The following is a 22,332-nucleotide window of genomic DNA, read 5'->3' on the forward strand; positions in this document are numbered from 1 at the left end:
CTTTACCCCCTCCCCACCCCTCCCCCACCACGCCATATAGCCCAGGGGCTCTGAGCCCACTTGTCTTGTGAAGCTAAGTCAGTGTAGAGCGGGATTGACACTGCGAGCTCCCCGCTCTGTACGACTCAGTTCCTCACTGGGCGGGTCACTGATTTAGTCAGTCATCAGGTCAACTCCTCTGGAATCTTGCTGGGTAAATGTTCACAAGCTGTCCTGACCCTCCGATACATCACACATGACAATGGTTTTCACAGTTGGGTGAATTATAAAAAGCGATGGTTCCCAGCTGTTAAAATGACAGATGCACAAAGATAACCATCTCAGTAGATATAACTCTGTCTGCTATTTAAAAAGCAAAAAGAAAAGAAAGACTTGCATTTCTATAGCGTCTTTCATGACCACCGGACGTCTCAAAGCACTTTACAGTCAATGAAGTACTTTTGACGTGCAGTCACTGTTGTAATGTAGGAAACGCGGCAGCCACTTTGCGCACAGCAAGCTCCCACACAGCAATGTGATAATGACCAGATAATCTGTTTTTGTGATGTTAGTTGAGGGATAAATATTGGCCCCAGGACAGTTCAGAAACGCAATAGCGATTCAAAGCATAATACTCGGTCTGTCAGATTTCATAAAAATCAACCACCTGCTGTAAAGGAGAAAGTGTGAGGCATCCAGATTAAAAACTTCCTCTAGTGATCGGCAAGTAACCACACTGACGCTTGTGCTGCGGTGAGGTCACTGCGAGACTCTCGACAAAACACAGGAATAAAATGCAACCAATTCTGGCTCATCCCAGCTCAGTAACCGTGACGTGCAACCGGTGCCAGTCAGTCATCGGATAACTAACCTGGGAACTTGGGCTTGTTCTCAATAGCTGTGCAGCTTGTTAAAACAGATTGGGAGGCGTCAGTTTAAGGCTCCTGGATGTCAATTAAAGTCCAGTAAAGATCTACTGCAGACAGAGGGGATAAATGATTCCCATCAATGGCTCAGATTTAATCTTGTTCCTGTTAAGTGCAATGTCTAAATCTGTCGCTAATGTGTAGCTGACAGTATTGTAGGTCTTCTTACATGGATACATGGCACAAACTTTTGTCCTAAATCTGACTCCATGTTCTCTTCCTGCCCCTCCATCCTCCAGTCCCTGCACTGTGCCCCCTCTTTTTACCGATCCGAGCCCCACGCCCCATCTGCCTACAACCACCTCTCCCCCTCACTCTCTACTCTCTTCTCTTTCCTCCAGACTGCTGCAGCTAGTCCTAAAACAAAGCATTTCCCAGCTGATGGTGCAGGAATCCCCCCTCTCCCCAGACCTCTGCTAGTGCTGCTCCTTAACTGAATATGAGTTGTCGAGGGAGATTTACTCTGTATCCTTTTTTTAATTTATTTATTCGTGAGATGTGGGCGTCGCTGGCAAGGCCAGCATTTATTATCCATCCCTAATTGCCCTTGAGAAGGTGGTGGTGAGCCGCCTTGTTGAACCGCCGCAGTCCGTGTGGTGAAGGTGCTCCCACAGTGCTGTTAGGGAGGGAGTTCCAGGATTTTGACCCAGCGACGATGAAGGAACGGCCGATATATTTCCAAGTCAGGATAGTGTGTGACTTGGAGGGGAACTTGGAGGTGGTGGTGTTCCCATGTGCCTGCTGCCCTTGTCCTTCTAGGTGGTAGAGGTCGCGGGTTTGGGAGGTGCTGCCGAAGAAGCCTTGGCGAGTTGCTGTAGTGCATCTTGTAGATGGTACACACTGCAGCCACGGTGCGCCGGTGGTGGAGGGAGTGAATGTTTAAGGTGGTGGACGGGGTGCCAATCAAACGGGCTGCTTTGTCCTGGATAGTGTCGAGCTTCTTGAGTGTTGTTGGAGCTGCACTCATCCAGGCAAGTAGAGAGTTTTCCATCACACTCATCACAACCATCTTCCTTTGTGCTAGGTATGACTCCAGCCAGTGGAGAGTTTCCCCCCAGATTCTCATTGACTTCAGTTTTACTAGAGCTCCTTGATGCCACACTCAATCAAATGCTGCCTTGATGTCAAGGGCAGTCACTCTCACCTAACTCGTGCTGTACCTGCCCTGGGAGTGTTTGATGGGACAGTGTAGAGGGAGCTTTACTCTGTATCTAACCCGTGCTGTACCTGCCCTGGGAGTGTTTGACGGGACAGTGTAGAGGGAGCTTTACTCTGTATCTAACCCGTGCTGTACCTGTCCTGGGAGTGTTTGATGGGACAGTGTAGAGGGAGCTTTACGCTGTATCTAACCCGTGCTGTACCTGCCCTGGGAATGTTTGATGGGACAGTGTAGAGGGAGCTTTACTCTGTATCTAACCCGTGCTGTACCTGCCCTGGGAGTGTTTGATGGGACAGTGTAGAGGGAGCTTTACTCTGTATCTAACCCGTGCTGTACCTGCCCTGGGAGTGTTTGATGGGACAGTGTAGAGGGAGCTTTACTCTGTATCTAACCCGTGCTGTACCTGCCCTGGGAGTGTTTGATGGGACAGTGTAGAGGGAGCTTTACTCTGTATCTAACCCGTGCTGTACCTGTCCTGGGAGTGTTTGATGGGGCAGTGTAGAGGGAGCTTTACTCTGTATCTAACCCGCGCTGTACCTGCCCTGGGAGTGTTTGATGGGACAGTGTAGAGGGAGCTTTACTCTGTATCTAACCTGTACTGTACCTGCCCTGGGAGTGTTTGATGGGACAGTGTAGAGGGAGCTTTACTCTGTATCTAACCCGTGCTGTACCTGTCCTGGGAGTGTTTCATGGGGCAGTGTAGAGGGAGCTTTACTCTGTATCTAACCCGCGCTGTACCTGCCCTGGGAGTGTTTGATGGGACAGTGTAGAGGGAGCTTTACGCTGTATCTAACCCGTGCTGTACCTGCCCTGGGAATGTTTGATGGGACAGTGTAGAGGGAGCTTTACTCTGTATCTAACCCGTGCTGTACCTGCCCCGGGAGTGTTTGATGGGACAGTGTAGAGGGAGCTTTACTCTGTATCTAACCCGTGCTGCACCTGCCCTGGGAGTGTTTGATGGGACAGTGTAGAGGGAGCTTTACTCTGTATCTAACCCGTGCTGCACCTGCCCTGGGAGTGTTTGATGGGACAGTGTAGAGGGAGCTTTACTCTGTATCTAACCCGTGCTGCACCTGCCCCGGGAGTGTTTGATGGGACAGTGTAGAGGGAGCTTTACTCTGTATCTAACCCGTGCTGCACCTGCCCTGGGAGTGTTTGATGGGACAGTGTAGAGGGAGCTTTACTCTGTATCTAACCCGTGCTGTACCTGCCCTGGGAGTGTTTGATGGGACAGTGTAGAGGGAGCTTTACTCTGTATCTAACCCGTGCTGTACCTGCCCTGGGAGTGTTTGATGGGACAGTGTAGAGGGAGCTTTACTCTGTATCTAACCCATGCTGTACCTGCCCCGGGAGTGTTTGATGGGAGAGTGTAGAGGGAGCTTTACTCTGTATCTAACCCTGTGCTGTACCTGCCCTGGGAGTGTTTGATGGGACAGTGTAGAGGGAGCTTTACTCTGTATCTAACCCGTGCTGTACCTGCCCTGGGAGTGTTTGATGGGACAGTGTAGAGGGAGCTTTACTCTGTATCTAACCCGTGCTGTACCTGCCCCGGGAGTGTTTGATGGGACAGTGTAGAGGGAGCTTTACTCTGTATCTAACCCGTGCTGTACCTGCCCTGGGAGTGTTTGATGGGACAGTGTAGAGGGAGCTTTACTCTGTATCTAACCCGTGCTGTACCTGCCCTGGGAGTGTTTGATGGGACAGTGTAGAGGGAGCTTTACTCTGTATCTAACCCGTGCTGCACCTGCCCTGGGAGTGTTTGATGGGACAGTGTAGAGGGAGCTTTACTCTGTATCTAACCCGTGCTGTACCTGCCCTGGGAGTGTTTGATGGGACAGTGTAGAGGGAGCTTTACTCTGTATCTAACCCGTGCTGTACCTGCCCTGGGAGTGTTTGATGGGACAGTGTAGAGGGAGCTTTACTCTGTATCTAACCCATGCTGTACCTGCCCCGGGAGTGTTTGATGGGAGAGTGTAGAGGGAGCTTTACTCTGTATCTAACCCTGTGCTGTACCTGCCCTGGGAGTGTTTGATGGGACAGTGTAGAGGGAGCTTTACTCTGTATCTAACCCGTGCTGTACCTGCCCTGGGAGTGTTTGATGGGACAGTGTAGAGGGAGCTTTACTCTGTATCTAACCCGTGCTGTACCTGCCCCGGGAGTGTTTGATGGGACAGTGTAGAGGGAGCTTTACTCTGTATCTAACCCGTGCTGTACCTGCCCTGGGAGTGTTTGATGGGACAGTGTAGAGGGAGCTTTACTCTGTATCTAAACTGTGCTGTACCTGCCCTGGGAGTGTTTGACGGGACAGTGTAGAGGGAGCTTTACTCTGTATCTAACCCGTGCTGTACCTGCCCTGGGAGTGTTTGATGGGACAGTGTAGAGGGAGCTTTACTCTGTATCTAACCCGTGCTGTACCTGCCCTGGGAGTGTTTGACGGGACAGTGTAGAGGGAGCTTTACTCTGTATCTAACCCGTGCTGTACCTGCCCTGGGAGTGTTTGATGGGACAGTGTAGAGGGAGCTTTACTCTGTATCTAACCCGTGCTGTACCTGCCCTGGGAGTGTTTGATGGGACAGCACCTGTGGAACTACTCCAGTGAGAGTTAATACCGAGAATTGTACCCTAACATGAGTTAGCAACTTCAAAGAACGGGGGAGAAAATTGACAGAAAGTGTTTTAATGTGTTGTGGGATTGGCCATCAGCTGGGGTATATCAGTAGCCCTGTAGTAGCTTGACACCTCACTACAGACAGGAGTTACTGTGTCTATCCGCACAGTTAGATCACAACAATACTGAGCTGGCTATAATTCTGTTCAGCATTTGGTGTTTTGAAAGGTGAGATGAGTATAATGGAGGTTAGAGGATCCTGGCCGTCTACATTCACCACCTAAATATATTCAGTTCCTTGACCAGGACCAGATTCTGCTCCCTAAAAGGGTTTGAAGCACAATTGTATCCTTATACGGACAATTTGCTTCGCATTCCTGTTCCACCAGCATGATTTCCAACACGCAGATTGCATTGGCTGCTGTGGGTTTTTTTGGCACATTTCTCTGTACATGGAGGCAAATACCAGCGAGTTCTGACCATAACAGTCAGGACCTGACTCTGTGCCCTTTCACACCCTGAGCCCGTGTGTAGCCTGCACAGTGCAATGCTGCACACCTGTGAGACCGGCCGTCGCTGTACTGTGGTAAACAAGCGGAATTCTCTGTCTCGTTGGGATTTCTCTCGACCTTCCCTTATCTCGCTAACAGCAGTGGCTACACTTCGAAAGTAATTCATTGACTGAATTCTGGGGGTGTGAAAGGTGCAAAATGGAATCAAAGGAGGAGTTGTCCAATTAGTCCCACCCCCTGCTCTTTCTCCGTGGCCCTGCCAATTCAAAACAATCCCAGCTTCTCCAGTCTCTCCACATAACTGAAGTCCCTCATCCCTCCATGCAAGCTTGTCTGTTCGTACTTGCCACCATGTCATGACACAGTGGAAGAAATCCTGGAACTCCCTCCCTCACAGCACTGTGGGGTACCTTCACCACATGGACTGCAGTGGCTCAAGAAGAGGCCCCACCACCTTCCCAGCGCAACTGGGGATGGGCAATAAATGCCGGCCTTGCCAGCGACGCCCACAACCCCACGATCATAAAAAATGAAAAGATGAGATCAATTCTGTACCCTCTCTGCACTAGTGAGGCACGGCACCAAGCCATGGGTCAGAATTCCAGCAATCCACCCACCACCTCAACTCTTTAAAGACCAGGGGAGTAATGCCGATTGGGGTCAGTGACAGTGGTGTCAAAGGTCAGTGAGTTTAGGGGTCAATGGCATTCGGGGTCAGTGGAGTTAGGGGTCAGTGATGGTGGTATTATGGTCTGTTGAGTCACTGGTCTATGCTGCTCCTTGTACCAGTGTGTCGGTTGAGTCCGGTACAGATGGAACTGATTGTGATGATTGATGGTGAATTTCTCCAAATTATTTCCTTTAAAAACATTTTGAAACTTGATCATTGGGAGTCGAGTTTTTAAAATACTGTATTTGCCAAAAGCTGCTCGTTGAGCAGTAGGTGGAGGAACTGAAACTTGGAGCAGGTCCCGCTCCCTGTGGGAGAGAGAGCCTAGTTCATGAGACAGGGAAATCCCAGCTCTGTCCCAATCACAGCTCCTGAAGATGGCACTTTTTTCCCTGGATTTTTCTGTGTATAAATGTTATTGTATCGAGAATTGTGCAGAAGCAGGCTGACCGCCTGCTCCTTCTGCACGAGGCTTAAAACGGAACCTCACACTGTAATATTTCCAGCTCACTCTTTACTCTCGATTCCCCTCTCTCCTTTAACAGCTCTTACTGCTTTCTTTCCTCTCACCTGCTTCCTGCTCGAGATTTAATTAATTTCTGTCTCATCGTGGATTATGTAAGAATCTGGAACTGTGGATTTTTGGGGAATTGTAAATTCCAAACCCCTCACTTTCTAACAGAGGCCCTAACTACCCTCTCACCATAACCATCAATCCCTTCTTTCTCTGTCCCTTCTCTTTACTACATTCCAAATGTGATCACACTTCAAAAAACGATTTCATTGGCTATAAAGTGCTTTGTGACGTCCGGAGGTTGTGAAAGGTGCTATAGAAATGCAAGTCTTTCCTTCTTTGAAGCACAGCTGTTGTGGAACTATACTAATCGGGACAATCATTCCCTGTGACGTTTAGTACATTCAGTAACACACGGGTATCGTGCTGAGTGGTGAATCTTCCCCTTCGCTCAGTGATGGACCTGCCTACCTGTTGGGGGAAGATGTCTTTGAAAGCACGTTAGCCTTCTGATCAGCTGCAGGAGGATGGTGGGGATAGCCTGGGCACTGTTGAGGTTCTGAACCGAGAAACGCTATATATCCTTGGATGTCCCACTCCAGACACTTGAGCACAAAAATCTAGGCTGACACTCCAGGGCAGTGCTGAGGGAGTGCAACACTGTCAGAGGGGCAGTACTGAGGGAGTGCTGCACTGTCGGAGGGGCAGTACTCAGGGAGTGCTGCACTGTCGGAGGGGCAGTACTGAGGGAGTGCTGCACTGTCGGAGGGGCAGTACTGAGGGAGTGCAACACTGTCAGGGGGCAGTACTGAGGGAGCGCTGCACTGTCGAAGGGGCAGTACTGAGGGAGTGCTGCACTGTTGAAGGGTCAGTACTGAGGGAGTGCTGCACTGTCGAAGGGTCAGTACTGAGGGAGTGCTGCACTGTCGGAGGGGCAGTACAGAGGGAGCGCTGCACTGTCGGAGGGGCAGTACTAAGCGAGCGCTGCACTTTCGAAGGGTCAGTACTGAGGGAGTGCTGCACTGTCGGAGGGGCAGTACTGAGGGAGCGCTGCACTGTCGGAGGGGCAGTACTGAGGGAGCACTGCACTGTCGGAGGGTCAGTACTGAGGGAGCGCCGCACTGTCGAAGGGTCAGTACTGAGGGAGCGCTGCACTGTCGGAGGGGCAGTACTGAGCGAGCGCTGCACTGTCGGAGGGTCAGTACTGAGGGAGTGCTGCACTGTCGAAGGGTCAGTACTGAGGGAGTGCTGCACTGTCGGAGGGGCAGTACTGAGGGAGTGCTGCACTGTCGGAGGGGCAGTACTGAGGGAGCGCTGCACTTTCGAAGGGTCAGTACTGAGGGAGTGCTGCACTGTCGAAGGGTCAGTACTGAGGGAGTGCTGCACTGTCGGAGGGGCAGTACTGAGGGAGCACTGCACTGTCGGAGGGGCAGTACTGAGGGAGCACTGCACTGTCGGAGGGGCAGTACTGAGGGAGTGCTGCACTGTCGGAGGGGCAGTACTGAGGGAGCGCTGCACTGTCGGAGGGGCAGTACTGAGGGAGCACTGCACTGTCGGAGGGGCAGTACTGAGGGAGCGCCGCACTGTCGGAGGGGCAGTACTGAGGGAGTGCTGCACTGTCGGAGGGGCAGTACTGAGGGAGCGCTGCACTGTCGGAGGGGCAGTACTGAGGGAGCGCTGCACTGTCGGAGGGGCAGTACTGAGGGAGCGCTGCACTGTTGGAGGAGCCATCTTTTGGATGAGATGTTAAACTGAGGCCCGTCTGCTATATCAGGTGGACATAAGCAATCCCACGGCACTATTTTGAAGAAGCGCTGGGGAGTTTTCTCCGGTATCCTGGCCAATCTTTATCCCTCAATTAACATCATTAAAACAGATTCTCTGGTCATTATCACATTGCTGTCTGTGGGAGCTTGCTGTGCACAAATTGGCTGCCGCGTTTCCTACATTACAACAGTGACCACACGTCAAAAAGTACTTCATTGGCTGTAAAGCATAGAAACATAGAAGATAGGAGCAGGAGTAGGCCATTCGGCCCCTCGAGCCTGCTCCGCCATTCATTGCGATCATGGCTGATCATCTAAATTCAGTACCCGGTCCCTGCTTTCTCCCCATACCCCTTGATCCCTTTAGCCTTAAGAAATATATCCAACTCCTTCTTGAAGTATATTTAATGTATTGGCCTCCACTGCCTTCTGTGGTAGAGAATTCCACAGGTTCACCACTCTCTGGGTGAAGAAATTCCTCCTCATTTCTGTCCTAAAAGGCCTACCCCTTATCCTTAGACTATGACCCCTGGTTCTGGACTTCCCAGCCATCAGAAACATCCTTTCTGCATCTAGTCTGTCCAGACCTGACAGAATTTTATAGGTTTTGATGAGATCCCCTCTCAGTCTTCTAAACTCCAGTGAGTATAAGCCCAATTGACACAATCTCTCCTCGTACGTCATTCCTGCCATCCCAGGTATCAACCTGGTGAATCTTCGCTGCACTCCCTCCATGGCAAGAACGTCCTTCCTCAGGTAAGGTGACCAAAACTGCACACAATTCTCAAGGTGCGGTCTCACCAAGGCCCTGTACAACTGCAGCAAGACATGATGCGCTATCAATTACTCATAAAAGACTGAGAGTTAAGAGAGTAACTAAAGGCTTTTATTAACAAAAGAATGAAGGTCTGCCTCGAGTGGTCGACCGGTCCAGAAATACAAAGGGCTGGGGAGCGGTCACCTTTATACTAGGACTTGTGGGAGGAGTCAGCCGGGGCATGTCCAGGCATGTACACAGTGGAATACAAACAGTGGTTTACCACATTACATCCTTGTTCTTGTACTCGAACCCTCTTGCTATGAAGGCCAACATACCATTTGCCTTCTTAACCACCTGCTGCACCTGCATGCTTACCTTCAGCGACTGGTGCACAAGAACACCCAGGTCTCTTTGCACTTCCCCTTCTCCCAATCTATTGCCATTCAAGTAATAATCTGCCTTCCTGTTTTTGGCACCAAAGTGGATAACCTCACATTTATCCACATTATAGTGCATTTGCCATGTTTCTGCCCAATCACCCAACCTGTCCAAATCATACTGGAGTTTCATGACATCCTCCTCACAGCATACCCTCCCACCCAGCTGTGTGTCGTCTGCAAATTTGGAGATATTACATCCAATTCCCTCGTCCAGATCATTAATATATATTGTGAACAGCTGGGGTCCTAGGACCGATCCTTGCGGTAACCCACTAGTCACTGCCTGCCACTCGGAAAATGACCCGTTTATTCCAACTCTTTGCTTTCTGTCCGCCAACCAGTTCTCTATCCAAGTCAATACCTTGCCCCCAATCCCATGTGCCTTAATTTTGTACGCTAACCTCTTATGCGGGACCTTATCAAAAGCCTTCTGAAAGTCCAAATACACCACATCCACTGGTTCTCCCTTATCTATTTTACCAGTTACATCCTCAAAAAATTCCAGTAGATTAGTCAAGCATGATTTACCTTTTGTAAATCCATGTTGACTTTGTGCGATCCAGTCACTGCTTTCCAAGTGCTCTGCTATTACATCTTTTATAATGGAGTCTAGCATTTTCCCCACTACCGATGTCAGGCTTACCGGTCTATAATTCCCCGCTTTTTCTCTGCCACCTTTTTTGAATAGTGGGGTAACATTAGCTACCCTCCAATCCATGGGTACTGTTCCAGAGTCTATCGAGTTCTGGAAGATGACCAGCAATGCATCTACTATTTCTAGGGCCACTTCCTTAAGTACCCTGGGATGTAGATTATCAGGCCCTGGGGATTTATCGGCCTTCAGTCCCATCAATTTTCCTAACACCATTTCCCTACAAATACTGATTTCTTTCAGTTCCACCCTTTCATCAGACCCTATGTTCCGCGGTATTTCTGGGAAGTTATTTATGTCCTCCTTTGTGAAGACAGAACAAAATATGTGTTTAGTCGGTCTGCCATTTCTTTGCTCCCCATTATAAATTCCCCCGATTCTGACTGCAAGGGACCTACGCTTGACTTCACCAATCTTTTCCTCTTTACATATCTATAAAAGCTTTTACAGTCAGTTTTTATGTTCCCTGCAAGCTTACTCTCATATTCTATTTTCCCTTTCTTAATTAATCTCTTTGTCCTCCTTTGTTGAATCCTAAACTGCTCCCAATCCTCAGGATTATTGCTTTTTCTGGCCAATTTGCATGTCCTCTCCTTGGATCTTATGCTATCCCTAATTTCCCTTGTTAGCCACAGTTGAGTCACCTTTTTTGTTTTATTTTTATGCCAAACTGGGATGAACAACTTCTGTAGTTCATCCATTCGGTCTTTGAATGTTTGCCATTGCCTATCCACCGTCAACCCTTTGAGTGCCATTCCCCAATCAATCCTACCCAACTCGCTCCTCAGACCATCGTCGTTTCCTTTATTTAAATTGAGGACCCTAGTTTCTGAGTCAACTACTTCATTCTCCATCTTAATGAAGAATTCCATCATATTATGATCGCTCCGACCCAAGGGGCCTCGTACAACAAGATTGCTAATTAATCCTTTCTCGTTACATAATACCCAGTTTAAGATGGCCTGATCTCTGGTTGGTTCCTCGACATATTGGTCCAGGAAACCATCCCGTAAACACTCCAGGAATTCCTCCTCCACAGTGTTGTTACTAATTTGGTTGGCCCAATCTATATGTAGATTAAAGTCACCCATGATGACTGCTGTGCCCTTATTGCACGCTTCTCTAATTTCCCTTTTAATGCCATCCCCAACCTCCGCATTACTGTTTGGAGGTCTATATACCACTCCCACTAACGTTTTCTGCCCCTTGGGGGACATCCGGTGGTCATGAAAGGCGCTATATAAATGCAAGTCTTTCTTTCAATAGCTGGCCTGTTGCAGCTTCCCTAACTCTTTGTTTATTGTACAAAGCCCCAATCATTAGTGTTTAGAGCTAAGCTTACGTAGGGAGAAAGGGACGGAGACTTTCTGTCTGTGTTCAGTAATTTCACATCTTAATGCTCGGAGTGATGTTACTGACACACTACCAATAGTCTAGTACCTTCCCATGGCCTTGCCCCACCCTATCTCTGCAACCTCCTCCAGCCCTACAATACACCGAGGTCTCGGCGTTCCTCCAATTCTAACCTTGTGAGCATCCCCCACTCCCTTCGCTCCACCATTGGTGGCCGTGCCTTCAGCTGCCTGGGTCCTAAGCTCTGGAATTCCCTCCCTAAACCTCTCCGCCTCTCCTCCTTTACGATGCTCCTTAATACCTATTTCTTTGACCAAGCTTTTGGTCACCTGTCCTAATGTCTCCTTATGTGGCTCAATGTTAATTTTTGATTGGGAACTCTCCTGTGAAGCAGCTTGCGATGTTTTACTACGTTAAAGGCGCTATATAAAGGCAAGTTGTTGTTGTACTGAACCCACAAGTACTAATTTCTATTATTTGATTTAATGAGCTGCCTTTCAGCACCAGAAGAAGCCTCTGCTCGAGCTGCATTGCTGCATTCTTCTCTGTTCTTGCTGTTTGAAGATCTCGTAACAGCAAAGACAAGACGAAGCTGGTCTGATTTCAGCTTGCTTGTTGTTCAATCGTTTCCTCGTCTGAACTTCGAGAGCTTGTTCTTGATTCCCTTCCAGCTGTTACACTGTCGCTCTCATTCATTAGAAGCTTGCTACCTGGCCCTAATAAAAAGAACCCTAGGAGGCACAGACTGTACTGTCGGCCTCTCACCTCTGGTATCTGGCTGAAAATGAAGCCCAGCCACAGGGAATCAAGGTCTGGTCTGTTTGAAGGCCATTTCATACAGTTCGAGGTAAAATTAATATAAGTGTTGCTGATTCAGCTGTGTGTGGAGTGCGGCTCCATACTGCTGCAAAGCCAGCTCCATCAGCAGGCTGTCACTGTGCTAGTGTTTCCAGAATATCGGCAGCATTGAGGTGGGTCGAGATGTCAAGATAGCGGACTGACCGAGAATTCTCTGAGTTACCTTGGGCGTGTGTTAGATAAACTGCGAGGAAAAGCAGTAGTGCTTGAGGACAAAATAGTAACAACTGTTAAAGTAAAGTTGAGTGCTCTTTGCCCCATAGTTGTTCACAGGGAGCCATCACACAGAGTGAGTCCGCTGCCAATATGTCACGTCAGAAAGTAAATAGTGCAGATGGGAGTAATCTAATCTCTCCTCCCCTCACTCCCCGCACCCTTTAATATCCCACCCAGTCTAATCTCTCCTCCCCCTCACTCCCCGCACCCTTTAATATCCCACCCAGTCTAATCCCACTCTCCCCCTCACTCCCCGCACCCTTTAATATCCCACCCAGTCTAATCCCACTCTCCCCCTCACTCCCTGTACCCTTTAATATCCCACCCAGTCTAATCCCACTCTCCCCCTCACTCCCCGTACCCTTTAATATCCCACCCAGTCTAATCCCACTCTCCCCCTCACTCCCCGTACCCTTCAATATCCCACCCAGTCTAATCCCACTCTCCCCCTCACTCCCCGTACCCTTTAATATCCAACCCAGTCTAAACCCACTCCTCCCCTCACTCCCCACACCCTTTAATATTCCACCCAGTCTAATCCCACTCTCCCCCTCACTCCCCACACCCTTTAATATCCCACCCAGTCTAATCCCACTCTCCCCCTCACTCCCCGCACCCTTTAATATCCCACCCAGTCTAATCCCACTCTCCCCCTCACTCTCCGTACCCTTTAATATCCCACCCAGTCTAAACCCACTCCTCCCCTCACTCCCCGCGCCCTTTAATATCCCACCCAGTCTAATCCCACTCTCCCCCTCACTCCCCGCACCCTTAAATATCCCACCCAGTCTAATCCCACTCTCCCCCTCACTCCCCGTACCCTTTAATATCCCACCCAGTCTAATCCCACTCTCCCCCTCACTCCCCGTACCCTTTAATATCCCAACCAGTCTAATCCCACTCTCCCCCTCCCTCCCCGTACCCTTTAATATCCCACCCAGTCTAATCCCACTCTCCCCCTCACTCCCCACACCCTTTAATATCCCACCCAGTCTAATCCCACTCTCCCCCTCACTCCCCGTACCCTTTAATATCCCACCCAGTCTAATCCCACTCTCCCCCTCACTCCCCGTACCCTTTAATATCCCACCCAGTCTAATCCCACTCTCCCCCTCACTCCCCATACCCTTTAATATCCCACCCAGTCTAATCCCACTCTCCCCCTCACTCCCCGTACCCTTTAATATCCCACCCAGTCTAATCCCACTCTCCCCCTCACTCCCCGTACCCTTTAATATCCCACCCAGTCTAATCCCACTCTCCCCCTCACTCCCCGTACCCTTTAATATCCCACCCAGTCTAATCCCACTCTCCCCCTCACTCCCCGCACCCTTTTATATCCCACCCAGTCTAATCCCACTCTCCCCCTCACTCCCCGTACCCTTTAATATCCCACCCAGTCTAATCCCACTCTCCCCCTCACTCCCCGTACCCTTTAATATCCCACCCAGTCTAATCCCACTCTCCCCCTCAATCCCCGCACCCTTTAATATCCCAACCAGTCTTCTCCCACTCTCCCCCTCACTCCCCGCACCCTTTAATATCCCACCCGGTCTAATCCCACTCTCCCCCTCACTCCCCATACCCTTTAATATCCCACCCAGTCTAATCCCACTCTCCCCCTCACTCCCCAAACCCTTTAATATCCCACCCAGTCTAATCCCACTCTCCCCCTCACTCCCCGCACCCTTTAATATCCCACCCAGTCTAATCCCACTCTGCCCCTCACTCCCCGTACCCTTTAATATCCCACCCAGTCTAATCCCACTCTCCCCCTCACTCCCCGTACCCTTTAATATCCCACCCAGTCTAATCCCACTCTCCCCCTCACTCCCCGTACCCTTTAATATCCCACCCAGTCTAATCCCACTCTCCCCCTCACTCCCCACACCCTTTAATATCCCCCACAGTCTAATCCCACTCTCCCCTCACTCCCCGTACCCTTTAATATCCCACCCAGTCTAATCCCACTCTCCCCCTCACTCCCCACACCCTTTAATATCCCCCACAGTCTAATCCCACTCTCCCCTCACTCCCCGTACCCTTTAATATCCCACACAGTCTAATCCCACTCTCCTACACACTCCCCACACCCTTTAATATCCCACCCAGTCTAATCCCACTCCCCCCTCACTCCCCGTACCCTTTAATATCCCACCCAGTCTAATCTCACTCTCCCCCTCACTCCCCGTACCCTTTAATATCCCCCCCAGTCTAATCCCACTCTCCCGCTCACTCTTCATAACTATTAATATTACTTTTTCAGGGATCTCTTTCATTCCATTTGAAAGTGGAGTCCCTGGAACTGTGCAGGTTTGTTAGGTTTGTGTGTCATTGTGTGTGAGGGGACTCACTAACTAGGTGAGCTGAAGTACTGCACCCCCTGTCCGCCAATGTCTGCTGGTGTTTGGGTTTATTTTAAGTTTTGCTTCACGTGCTGATTGATTGTGGTCGATGATCGTGTCAGTTCGCTGCATTGGCGAGCCTGAACCCCACAACATGTGCCAGCTCGGCTTTCAGTTCCTTGTTTTATTTACATCTTTAATTTACCCTTTTAAAAATTGCACAAAAGCTACTACAAAGAGGAAGCATTCTGCAAAGATGTGGGGTGCTCACTGCTCCAACGAGAGTTAACTGCTTGTATCTAGATAAAGAGGAGGGAAGAATATCTCAGTGCTTTGTGGTGAAAGGGTTATATCATGTATCTGTCCCATGTGCCTCTGTACCCACTCTGCTGCCAGGATTGTCGGGGAGAATCACTCTTCGAAGTGTTCCAGCATTGTGTGCACAAAATACATCTCGACATTTATCTTTCGCCTCTGAGTCAGATGGTTGTGGGTTCAAGTCTCACTCCAGAGACTTGAGCTCGTAATCCAGGCCGACACTCCAGTGCAGTGCTGAGGGAGTGCCGCACTGTCAGAGGTGCCGTCTGTCGGATGAGACATTAAGCCGAGGCCCCGTCTGCTCTCTCAGGTAGACGTAAAGGACCCCAGGGCCACTATTTGAAGAAGAGCAGGGGCGTTCTCCCTGGGGTCCTGGGCCAAAATCTATCCCTCAACCAACATCACTAAAAGAGATCATCTGTTTATTCATCTCATTGCTGTTTGTGGGATCTTTCTGTGTGCAAAATGGTTGCCACTTTTCCCTATATTGCAACAGTGACTATGCTTCAAAAGTACTTCATTGGCTGTAAAGCACTTTGGGATGACCTGCGGCCATGACAGGCGCTATAGAAATGCAAGTCTTTCTCTATTTTTCTTTTAATAATATGTTTGCATCAACTTCCTGTAACCGTCCTAGTCACTTCCTCCTATTACATCATTTCCATCACGCCTCCCTGTCGCGCTGTCGCGCCTCCCTGTCGCGCCTCCCTGTCGCGCCTCCCTGTCACGCCTCCCTGTCGCGCCTCCCTGTCGCGCCTCCCTGTCACGCCTCCCTGTCACGCCTCCCTGTCACGCTTCAACCACACCTCTCTGTATACTTAATAACAACAGAAAACGCTATAAAACTCAGCAGGCCAGGCAACATCCGTGGAGAGAGAACCAGTCAACGTTTCAGGTCGAAACCCTTCTTCAGAACTGAGAAAAAAGCAGGAAACGAAACAGATTAAGAAGCAAGTTTGGGGGCTGGGAAATGGGGGAGGGGATGAAAGAACAAATGGGAAGGTCTGGGAGGGGTGAGGGGACATTAAAAGATATTCAAGCCTGAAACGTTGACCCTGTTTCTCTCTCCACGGATGTTGCCAGGCCTGCTGAGTTTTTCCAGCGTTTTCTGTTGTTATTTCAGATTTCCAGCATCCGCAGTATTTTGCTATCGAATCTCTGTTTACTTACTTGCCTTTGGGGTCTCCCCAGCTCCTGATACCCAAGGTGGGTGGTACTATGACTCTGTGCTCCGCCTACCTGAGGTCCAAGGAACAGTGTTTAAGAGCGTGTGTGTGTTGTTTAAACTCTTGCGCTGCTGAAAAGTCCCACTCTCCTCGTTCTTCCAGAAGTATTGCTGTTTCAGCGCACTGGCCCCCAGGCTGATCGTGAGGCTCCTGCTTCTCCCTGATCTTCACCCACCTCTTCCCCATATGGCAGTTCCAATACTGAAGGAAGCAGAATGAAAAGGGACAAAAAGATTAGGAAAGAGGGAGATGGATGTGAGGCAGAGAAAGAGAAGTGAAACCAGCCCCCAAACAGATGTGGGAAAAAGAGAGAAACAAAGGTGGAGGGAAGAAAACGAAGGAAGCAGAGGACATTTCATCAGTCTCGTCGTTGCCGCTGTCCGTAGCTGAAGGGTTGTAAGAGGCTGAGTGTGTTTCTGCTGGGGCCCAGCTTGAGAGCCCTGAGTCAGATGATCTGGAATGCGCTGCCTGAAAGAGCGGTGGAAGTAGAATCTGTAGTGACTTTCAAAAGAGAATTGGGTAAATACTTGAAAAGAAAATTTGGGACTAATTGGAGAGTTCTTTCAAAGAGCTGGCACAGGCACGATGGGCCGAATGGCCTCCTTCTGTGTTGTGAGATTCTATGCTTTCCCTCTCTCTCCTACCAACTCCCCACCTCTAACCAGCAGACTGCATTCATCGCTGCGAGCAATGGGTTCCAAGCCTCAATCTCTCTCGATAACCGTAACCTGCAACTCAAAGGCACTCAGAACCTGCCAGCTCATAGTGCTAGCAAGATCCCGACCCATAGCTGTTAAGTCTGTGGGTTGTATTATAAATAATCACAGACTCCACTGTTAACAGAATAAAACACGTCTTTACTATTCAGCGGCTCGGGCGATTCTGCCCTAGTTAACGTATCACAACCCTTATATACTGGTGTGGTCACTATCGGTATTACAGTATACATGAGCCAATAGATAGTGCCACCCTAAAGTAGTGCTCTTAAAGGCGAACGGTTACATTCTATAGTTCCCTTAAAGGTAAACGGTTACATACACAACAATAGCCATCTCAGTGTGCTGCCTTCCCACCAGCCCCACCCAGAAAGCTAGGAGATGAACTACCTCCCCACTAGTCATAGTCCAAATCCAATCAATCAATAATTGTGCTAATCAATGGGCTGCGACCAGAACAATGGCCATGCAAACAGCTGGGTTGTTGTAAAATCACAACTGGTTCACTGACGTCCTACTGGGGCGGGAACCTTCCATCCCTACCCAGTCTGGCCTACACTTGACTCCTGTCTCACACTGTATGGTTGACTCTTATTCCCATCTGAGTGACCCACCACCATCGCAGGGCAACTAGGGATGGGCAATATCTGGGACCTTGCCAGCGTTGCTCACACCTCCAGAGCAAATGTTAAAACACACTGCTCAATCTTTCTGCACGAGGGACCCCCAGCAAATACTGACCACTCCTGAAGATCCCCAGCAAATAGTGACCACTCCTGAAGATCCCCAGCAAATAGTGACCACTCCTGAAGACCCCCAGCAAATACTGACTTCACTCCTGAAGACCATGGGCCCTTCGAGTTGCAGACCCTAGTCTGAAAAGAGAAACCAGGCAGTTCTCCACAGGGAGTGAGAATCATTGGAGGTTTGTGCCTCCTGCAGACAGAGGGTGACAAGGTTGGAGCAATGGGTCTGGACCCCGCTCTCTGGGAATCTCGTCTGCTATGAGGAAAAAGCACGTACGTGAGGTCAATGCAGAGGGGAAGGTGTTTTATCAAAGACATCCTGCAACCTTCCAGTCTCATTCCCTTCTACTCAGTACTGCTCAGGTCAACTGTGATGAGGCTGGCGAAGGAGGTTTGTGCAGTGTCCTTAAAATTAGAGCTAGGCCGTTCAGGGGTGAAATCAGGAACACAAAGGGTCGTGGCAATCTGGAACCCCCTCCCCCAGAGTTTGTGGGACAACTGCAGCTTTCAAGACTGAGATGGATAGATTTTTGTTGGGATAGGGTATCAAGGGATATGGAGCCAAGACGGGTAAATGGAGTTGAGATACAGATCAGCCATGATCTGACTGAATGGTGGAACAGGCTCGAGGGGCTGAATCTGGAACAGGCTCGAGAAGCTGAATGGCCTCCTCCTGTCAGCACAGCACCATGGTGAGGCTGGAGTTCACAGTTTAGTCACAGACTGCGAGGGGATGGGGGCCAGGGAAGGCTGTTGATCGCAAGCTAACATTTTGGTGATCTCCTGTTTTTCAGAGTGGTAGGAAGACCCTGGAGGAAAGGCGGTCAAGCCTTGATGCGGAGATAGACTCACTGACCAGCATCCTGGCCGACCTGGAGAGCAGCTCACCGTACCAGTCTCGCCCTCGGCAGGTAAGCAATGGCTGAAGTAGCTGTTTAGTCCACCGGTGAACGTTGGAATCTAATTGATGCAGTTAACAAACAAGGCATGTGTGTGATTCAGGCACATGGGGCACTGAGATTTATTCATGGTCTTTCACTTACAGAAAGCTGGCATTACATTTATTATCAGTGAGCTCTAAAGGGCAGCATCCCCACCTGTCAGTACCTCTTCCCATCAAACACTCCCAGGACAGGTACAGCACGGGTTAGATACAGAGTAAACCTCCCTCTACACTGTCCCATCAAACACTCCCAGGGCAGGTACAGCACGGGTTAGATACAGAGTAAAGCTCCCTCTACACTGTCCCATCAAACACTCCCAGGGCAGGTACAGCACAGGTTAGATACAGAGTAAAGCTCCCTCTACACTGTCCCATCAAACACTCCCAGGGCAGGTACAGCACAGGTTAGATACAGAGTAAAGCTCCCTCTACACTGTCCCATCAAACACTCCCAGGGCAGGTACAGCACGGGTTAGATACAGAGTAAAGCTCCCTCTACACTGTCCCATCAAACACTCCCAGGGCAGGTACAGCACGGGTTAGATACAGAGTAAAGCTCCCTCTACACTGTCCCATCAAACACGCCCAGGGCAGGTACAGCACGGGTTAGATACAGAGTAAAGCTCCCTCTACACTGTCCCATCAAACACTCCCAGGGCAGGTACAGCACGGGGTTAGATACAGAGTAAAGCTCCCTCTACACTGTCCCATCAAACACTCCCAGGGCAGGTACAGCACGGGTTCGATACAGAGTAAAGCTCCCTCTACACTGTCCCATCAAACACTCCCAGGGCAGGTACAGCACAAGTTAGATACAGCGTAAAGCTCCCTCGACACTGTCCCATCAAACACTCCCAGGTCAGGTACAGCACGGGGTTAGATACAGAGTAAAGCTCCCTCTACACTGTCCCATCAAACACTCCCAGGGCAGGTACAGCACGGGTTAGATACAGAGTAAAGCTCCCTCTACACTGTCCCATCAAACACTCCCAGGGCAGGTACAGTACGGGTTAGATACAGAGTAAAGTTCCCTCTACACTGTCCCATCAAACACTCCCAGGGCAGGTACAGCACGGGTTAGATACAGAGTAAAGCTCCCTCTACACTGTCCCATCAAACACTCCCAGGGCAGGTACAGCACAAGTTAGATACAGCGTAAAGCTCCCTCTACACTGTCCCATCAAACACTCCCAGGGCAGGTACAGCACGGATTAGATACAGAGTAAAGCTCCCTCGCTCTGAGGTGATTGGGAGCCATATCATCTGAAACTAATATTTCGCCTGCTTGTAGAGTGTGTGAAGGAGTAAAGCTGGAGATGTTTGAAAATTACCTGATTAAACTGATCAAATGTTTGAAGAAGGAGTCTGAACAAATCTCACTGAGTATTCAGTGTTTTAAAGATGACACTTTAGGATTATTCTGGCCATGGTTCACCTAATTAAACACTTTATTAGGACATTTACCTCCCACTTGGTTTTCAAGTGTTTAGTAATCTGAGTGGCCTCTTCACTCAGTGAGTGGTAATTGCTGGAATCCTTTGCGACTTTGCTCTGATGTGTGTGGTCTCCAGGTAACCAAGTGTTGTGATAGAAACAATTCTGCTCCATTTCAGCAGGAACAGTGCTGAGTATTTCTACCAGCCGTGTTTTCTGGAGTGAGTCAGTGCCTTAGCTTTACTGCGCTCGTTACAAATTTCATCACAACCCTTCGAGTTACTGATAAGCAGCCACCTCTGAGGTTGTTAAAATTTTTATTGAACATAAAATTGGGAGCACTTTGTTAACTGAACGAGAGAGATCGTGCACATTGTTTCCACACTGACATTCCCCTCGCCCCTAATCCTCCCCACCTCCTCTACCCTCCAGTATCTCCCCCTCATCAAACTCTTCACACGATCGGGTCCGCAGTGTGTCTGGCCGATCGGCGAGTGGTGGGGTAAGGGGGCATTAAAGGGGTGGTTGGTGGGTTAAAGAAGGGTTAGAGGGGGTTAAAGTGGGGGGTAAGGGGGGGGGTTAAAGGGGCCAAAACATGGCGGCGAACCTGACCCTCCTCCCTGCCCAATATCAGGCATGCACTTTCTGGTAGGCGACACTGGATGGAGACCGGGTGTGGCACATTCCTCTTCCACCTGATATCCAGGGGATCTGAAGCCCGCAAGGACACACAATTAGTCAGCGGACCCATGATCCAAACCGCCACTGCTGGTTGCTATTTCTGGAATTTTCCACCGGAGGTGATAGGCTGCTGAATACGACTGCCCAAATATGGGTGCGTCATGTGACGTGAGTCACTGCCGTTCCAATAGACGATTGTTACTGGATTGAGGTTTGCAATGGCGAGTAGTTTGGAATATAAATCGCCCCCGGGGATGATCGATCGCACTCCCACACCCTGCCCTCCTCTTCAGCTGCCCCCTAGCTGCCCGCCTTCTACTTTACTTGTTACAGCACAAGGGTGGGGGGTGCGCGAAATATATTATAATAAGGTTGGCCCAGGAGATTCGGGTGGGCCGAATGGCCTCGGTCTGTGCTGTAAGATTGACTGATACTCGGAGCAAGGCTGTCCCAGGTGTGACTGTTCCCTTTGATCCTGCTCGTGGGTGGAACTGACCGGATCGTTCGAGCAGCTGGCTGTCCTTTTGCTCGTTCCCACCTTGGTACAATTCCTCATCTCTAAATACACCTAGAGGTAAAACAGAAACCCATCTTATTAATCCTTATGCGAGTGGGTCAGCAAAGCCTGGGTGTCCTTTAGTTATTGCCAGAAGTGTTTGTTTTCAATTTAATCATCTTTGTCTTCCAATCTCTAATTTGTTGTTAGTGAACATTCTGCTCCCCAGTCTACATTATAAACAGTAATTGGTGGTGTGTCGGTGCTGTGGTTGGTGCTGTGTCGGTGCTGTGGTTGTTGGTGTGTCGGTGCTGTGGTTGTTGGTGTGTCGGTGCTGTGCTTGGTGGTGCTGTGTCGGTGCTGTGGTTGGTGGTGGTGTGTCGGTGCTGTGCTTGGTGGTGGTGTGTCGGTGCTGTGGTTGTTGGTGTGTCAGTGCTGTGCTTGGTGGTGGTGTGTCGGTGCTGTGCTTGGTGGTGGTGTGTCAGTGCTGTGCTTGGTGGTGGTGTGTCGGTGCTGTGGTTGGTGCTGTGTCGGTGTTGTGGTTGGTGTTGTGTCGGTGCTGTGGTTGGTGGTGGTGTGTCGGTGCTGTGGTTGGTGGTGTGTCGGTGCTGTGGTTGGTGGTGGTGTGTCGGTGCTGTGGTTGGTGGTGGTGTGTCGGTGCTGTGGTTGGTGGTGTTGTGTCGGTGTTGTGGTTGGTGGTGGTGTGTCGGTGCTGTGGTTGTTGGTGTGTCAGCGTTGTGGTTGGTGTTGTGTCGGTGCTGTGGTTGGTGGTGGTGTGTCGGTGCTGTGGTTGGTGGTGTGTCGGTGCTGTGGTGGGTGGTGGTGTGTCGGTGCTGTGGTTGGTGGTGGTGTGTCGGTGCTGTGGTTGGTGGTGTTGTGTCGGTGCTGTGGTTGGTGGTGTGTCGGCGTTGTGGTTGTTGGTGTATCAGCGTTGTGGTTGGTGGTGTGTCAGTGTTGTGGTTGCTGGTGTGTCGGTGCTGTGGTTGGTGGTGTGTCGGTGCTGTGGTTGCTGGT

The 22,332-nt window shown here is 50.0% G+C and overlaps 1 protein-coding gene across 2 annotated transcripts in view; it reads left to right on the forward strand.

The window, feature by feature from the left end:
* LOC147115369 (lipoma-preferred partner homolog) overlaps window positions 1-22,332 on the forward strand; it is a 377,893-nt gene that overhangs the window by 149,583 nt on the left and 205,978 nt on the right. For both annotated transcript variants that reach the window (XM_085989630.1, XM_085989631.1), the window contains exon 3: window positions 18,559-18,675. The gene's annotated coding sequence lies outside the window, so the exon portion shown is untranslated. The remainder of the gene's footprint in view (window positions 1-18,558; window positions 18,676-22,332) is intronic.

Source organism: Somniosus microcephalus, chromosome 6 (assembly GCF_052327205.1).
Source record: "Somniosus microcephalus isolate GS21.2 chromosome 6, FLI_Smic_1.0, whole genome shotgun sequence".
NCBI lineage: Eukaryota > Metazoa > Chordata > Chondrichthyes > Squaliformes > Somniosidae > Somniosus > Somniosus microcephalus.